Below are 6,293 nucleotides of genomic sequence, written 5' to 3' on the forward strand. Positions count from 1 at the left end.
CCTCCACCATTTTATGTAGCAATCTGTGCGCTGAATGGGACAGAATTTGAACAGATCGAGCAACTAACAACGAGGGGTCCATGAGGTGCAGTGGGCCATTGGCAGCAGCACAACTCATGCAGTCTGCAACCTCACAGCCGGCATACTTCCCACTGTATACTAACCATCACGGCCCGACATACTTCCCACTGTATAGTAACCATAACGGCTAAACATACCTCCGACTGTATAGTAATCATCAAGCCAGGGATCCCTTCCTCGGTCTGTGAAGAATGCAGAAGGACATGCTGGGCGCAGCACCAGCCAAAACTAGAGATGAGTGGACAACCTAGAGAAAATCTGATTGCCTTCAACTACAAAGCAGGGCAACTTGCATGCTAAGAATCATAAGCAGCCAGTTATGGACGGAGCTCAGTGATACCAGAATCAATGGTATAGATGTATCTATAAGATCCTGCCACATTCAGTTATAAACGACTGTGGACAATGAATGAGACCATTGGAGGAGAGGGCTGCTCTCTAACAATGAAATCCCCAGTTATGCAAGACAGCAGCACATCAAGGAAAAAATAAAGCTGCTGTAACTGGAACAATCTTCAGCCAGAAGGGCTGACCAGATGATCCCTTTCAGCCTCCTTCAGTAGTCTCCAGCATCACATATCTCAATCTTCAGACAACTCAATTCACCCCACATAATGTCAACACATGGCTGGAGACACTGAAAACTGTGATTTAACACGAGTGATTGCCACATCTGTAACCAATCTGATTCATTCCAGCAAGAACAGAGGCCTTCCTAAAATATGATAAACTGCCCAAGTATGTCCTGCACATAAAAAGCAGGGCCCTTGTATTCCAGCCAGTTGCTGACCCATCGGTGCAGGGTCTTCCATGGAAATGTGAAGGAAGGTGTCAGCAATAATGGGATCCATCAGCAATAACCTGCTCAGTGTCATTCAGTTAATGTCCCATCAGGTTCACTCAGATCCGAGCCCATTGCACGCTCAGTTTAAAAGAGGAGAATTCCAAACGAGCAGTGAGCGTAATTACTGTTCACACTAAGGCACCATGTAACAGGATGTGACAATAAGATCCCGAGTATAATTATACTTACTCAAAATCTGGGGGAATTATTCTCCAGGTTGGAATTATCCCCAGCAACAATAATGCCTGTTGTCAGCGTGGTAATTCCCACCACAACAATAATGTACTCAGTGTGAGTAATTATCATCAGCAACAATGATGCCTGTTGTCAGTGTGAGTAATTCCCCCCACAACAATAATGCCTGTTGTCGGTGTGAGTAATTCCCCCCAGAACAATTATCTGGTTGTCAGTGTGAGTAATTATCACCAGCAACAATAAAATCTGTTGTCAGTGTGAGTAATTATCACCAGCAACAATAATGCCTGTTTTCAGTGTGAGTAATTCACCCACAAAAATAATGCCTGTTGTTAGTATGAGTAATGAACCCCAACAACAATAATGTCTGCAGTCAGTGTGAATAATTATCCTCAGCAACAATAATGCCTGTTGTCAGTGTGAGTAATTATCCCCAACAAAAATAATTCCTGTTGTCAGTGTGAGTAATTATCACCGGCAACAATACGGCCTCTTGTCAGTGTGAGTAATTATCCCAACAACAATAATGCCTGTTGTCAGTGTGAGTAATTATCCCCAGCAACAATAGTGTCTGTGGTCAGTGTGAGTAATTATCCCAACAACAAATATTCCTCTGTCCCTGTGAGTAATTATCAACAACAATAATGTTTGTTGTCAGTTTGAGTAATTATCCCCAGCAAACATAATGCCTGCTGTGTGAGTACTTATCCCCAGCAACAATAATGCCTGTTGTCAGTGTGAGTAACTGGGACTCCAGGAGAGCTCTGCAGCAATTCCTCCGGAAAGAGAGTGTCCGAGGCTCAACCATTTCCAGCTGCTGCAATGACCCTCTCTCCATCATAAGGTCAGACGGGGCAATGTTCACAGATGATGACATTCCTGAAAAAGGCCATGCTGAAATGTAACAAGACCTGGAAATTATCCAGGTTTAGTATGACAAACGGCAACTAATAATCACGCCACATAAATATTAGACAAAAAAGTAACAATAAAGATTCAAACCATTTTGACCTTCCATAACATTCCCATCACTGAGTCCCCAACACCATGTTTATTAGAATCCTGGGTGCTATCATTGCCCAGAATGTGCCCTGGACAGGCCCCATAAATAATACTGCCTTTAAGAGCAAGTCAGATGCTAGGAAATCTGCAGTGAGCAACTGACCTGCTGATTCCTCAAAGGCTGTGATGAATTACATCCCAGGAATAACACAGGTCAAAACCAACCCGTTTAATTACTATCACTTCCATGACCATTTATCCACTCCATCACTGATGCTCAATAGTGGTGTTGTATACCATTTACAAGGTTCACCGCACCAAGCTTTGTTGGAGAGCAACTTTGAAACCGACTTTAATCTAGAAGAACTAAGGCAGCGGGTTCTTTGGAAAACCAGCTAACTGCAAGCTCACTCCTTCATACGGTCAGATGTAATGATATTTGCTCATGAGTTTATAATTCCTTACTCCTCAGATCACGAAATCAGTCTGAATGCTGCAAGACTTAGATAACAGTCAGGCTTGGGCTGACAAGTGGCAAATAACATTCGAGCCACACAAATGTCAGACAATAGCCATCATAAACCATCCCACCATCGCTATTCAACATTCAAAGACAGTACGATTGCTGAATCCATTGGCACTAACATTCTCAGGTTTATCTAAGACTATACAGCTGCTGTAGTTAGAGCATCAGGTCAGAAGTTAGGAAGCCTGCAGCGAGTAACTTTTTTTTCCTGCCTTGCCAAAGTCTGTCCAAGATCTCCAAGGTTCAAGTCAGGATTTGATGGAACAATCTCCACTTGTCTTATGAGTGCAGCTCCAACAGTACTCAGACAGGTTGACACGATTAAAGACTAAGCAGCCCACTTGATTGGTCCCCATCCACAATGACATCCTCCCTCCCCCAAAGACACTCAGCAACAGGTGTGAGTACCATCGCCCTCCTTCGACAGTACCATCCACACTCATTACCACTGCCACCAGGAAGGAAAAGGGCAACAGTGATCATAATTCATTTGATTTTAACTTAAGTATTGTAATGGACAAAGCAAGACTAAGTGTTGGAGTTTTCGTGTAACTCGGTCTAACTTTATTAAACTGAGAAGGGATTTCTTCAAGTGAACAGGAAACAATAACGAGAAGATGAGTCAGAAACAAAGCAGTGGCAGGTATTCTGAGGGGAGATTAAAGTGGTTCCCAGAAACTGTGATCTCACAGAATAAAATAGCGTCAGACTGCTAAATCCAGAGTTCTCTTGAAATCTAGGAACACACAGACAGAACAGGAAAGCCTACATAAGACAGTGGGAACTCAATACCCCAGAAAGCTGAGAGGATTGCGGAATGTGGAGGGGTGAGGCCCAAAGCGAAATTAGGAAGCAAACAGTGTGTGTGAAATTATGCTGGCAAGACATATCAAACAATCTTTAGCAGATTTCTTTTCAAAACAGAGAAGGAAAAGTGAAATAACGAATATCAAAGGCAAACAATGGAAACCACATGTAGCTGTGGATGGTTTGTATATGGTTCTGAGTTTCAATTAAAGTTAAAACTGACCTCTTTTCCTGACCAAATTAGAGTTCCAGTCAAACCTTCCCAGCCTCATTCTTGCCCCATTGAAGGTTGCTTGCAGTCAACTAATGATTCTCAGTCTCAATTATTGCATATCATTCTCTACCATTTTCCTGAACTTTACGATAAAACGATCGCTGCACCCCAAAACGTTCCCCTACTGACACTGGATCCCACCTCTTTCCCAAGGACAAGGTCCAACAGTACATGCTCTCTTGGGCTGGACACATACTCCTGAAGTGAGCATCCTCCATGTAAGCCAGAAACACTCGCCCCTCATGACTCTTCACAACGAGTAACCCAGTCAATATCTGGAAATATTAAGTTTCTCAATATTAGTAGTCTGTAGTATTGTCATCGCTCTCAAATGCCCTTGCATATTTATTCTCTCTATCCTTTCCAATGGTTTCTGACCGGCAGACTGTACCTCACAGTTTACTTGTATACTTTTTGTTCTGTATTTATCTCCAGTCAAATTCATTCTGACCTTGGACAGATCCTCTTTCTCTTGGACTCTTTAACTAACGCTAATCTAAACCCATACTTCTACCTTCAACCTTTCCCTTCCCTTCTGTCATTTTGGAATCCTTCATACCCAGCAATATTTAACACCAAGTCCTGCCATTCCTTGAGCCAGCTCTGGGTGATCAACACATCAGATTACCACACAGCAATCTGCATCTGGAACTCCCCACACTTCGAGTCTTCATGTCCATGCAGAGTACCTCAGATTAAGGCTTTCTTTCTTACTCCATCTTCCACTGTTAAACATGTTGTTGTAAATTAGTACCAACTGCATCTCCCATTATTTTGAAAATCCTGGTACTCTCCTCTACAATTCCCTTTTGGATCATGAGCACACGCCAAGTTATTTTCAATCCCTCCCAAACACCCGTAAGAAATTCAGTCCCAGCTCTGTCACTTTAGCCCATCCAGCTTATACAGTTACTGCCTTCCCCAGAACCAGTCCCAATGTCCCAGGAATCTGAAGGCTTTCCTGCTGCACCATCATTCCAGTCACACTTTCATCTACCTAAAACTCCGAGTCCTGTTCTCACTTGCGCACGGCACTGGCAGTAACCCAGGGATTGCTACATTGGAGTTCCTGCTTCCTAACCATCCACCTTGCTCCCTAAATTCTGATTCCCAGACCACTTCACCCTTCCTACCCAGGTCATTACTACAAAAACGGACATGACCTTTGAATGATCAGTGAACCCCAGATGAATGTCCTGCAGACACAGTGACATTCTTAACCCCACTATCCTGTAATTACAGACACACCGACACCTCTTCAATTTCCTGACATCCCTGTGATTGTTGCTCCTCCTTTCTTCTCCCTCCCCTCCTGTACGGTAAGGCTGCTTATGGTGCCACAAACATGGCTCTGACTGCCCTCCCCTGAGCAGTCAGTACCTTCATCAGCTTTCTAGCTTGGAAACTGATTTGGGAGGGCGACACCGGTATATTCCTGGATTCCGTGGCTGTTTCACTTCAATTGCTTGGGCGCCGATTCCCTTCCTTATTCCAAGCAGCCATGTGTCAGGATGATTTGTTCTGTGTGTGTGCGCTATCCCTCTAACTCTCAGCATCACAAAGTCTCTAGTCAGTGTCTGATCTCTATGACCCAGTGTTCATCTAGGACATGAGCAGGGGCTATGACTTCCCAATGCAACAGGAACCATTTTCCTTCTGACAAACATGTCTTGCCTTGTCGTAAAATGCAACATGCCTCGAGTAACTTAATTTATTACTTAGAATGAAGTTAACATCCGGGTAATAACAATATGGTTAAGTACCTTATTCCACTGTGGCTTATTGAGCTTAATTTATGCTACTGGCTCAGTACAATAAATTCACATACACCTCATATTTCTGAGTTCAATCCTTACTTTAGAAGTTGAAAAAATAAATTTGCTGACTAACAGCAATTAACTGATAGTCACTAATAACGGTTTATTATCAGCCAATGAACTTACAGCATTTTCTGTGATGGCTCTTACACTTCTTTCAACCTCAGTGCAGGCAGGTCCCAGCAGCAGAACCTTATCTCTGTGACTCCCAGGTACGTGTAATCCTCCAGCTCTCACTCCACTCTGCTCCCTCCCAGGGTCACCGTCTCTGTCACTCCCAGGTACGTGTAATCCTCCAGATCCCACTCCACTCTGCTCCCTCACACGGTCACCGTCTCTGTGACTCCCAGATACGTGCAATCCTCCAGCTCTCACTCCACTCTGCTCCCCCACAGGGTCACCATCTCGGTTACTCCCAGATACGTGTAATCCTCCAACTCCCAATGCACTCTGCTCCCTCACAGGATCACCGTCTCTGTGACTCCCAGGGACGTGTAATCCTCCAGCTCCTACTCCACTCTGCTCCCTCACAGGGTCACCGTCTCTGTGACTCCCAGCTACGTGTAATCCTCCAGCTCCTACTCCACTCTGCTCACTCACAGGGTCACCGTCTCTGAGACTCCCAGGTAAGTGTAATCCTCCAGCTCCCACTCCACTCTGCTCCCTCACAGGGTCACCGTCTCTGTGACTCCCAGAGACGTGTAATCCTCCAGCTCCCACTCCACTCTGCTCCCTCACAGGGTCACC

The sequence above is a fragment of the Hemiscyllium ocellatum genome, unplaced genomic scaffold (genome assembly GCF_020745735.1).
Source record: "Hemiscyllium ocellatum isolate sHemOce1 unplaced genomic scaffold, sHemOce1.pat.X.cur. scaffold_608_pat_ctg1, whole genome shotgun sequence".
Classification (NCBI taxonomy): Eukaryota; Metazoa; Chordata; class Chondrichthyes; order Orectolobiformes; family Hemiscylliidae; genus Hemiscyllium; species Hemiscyllium ocellatum.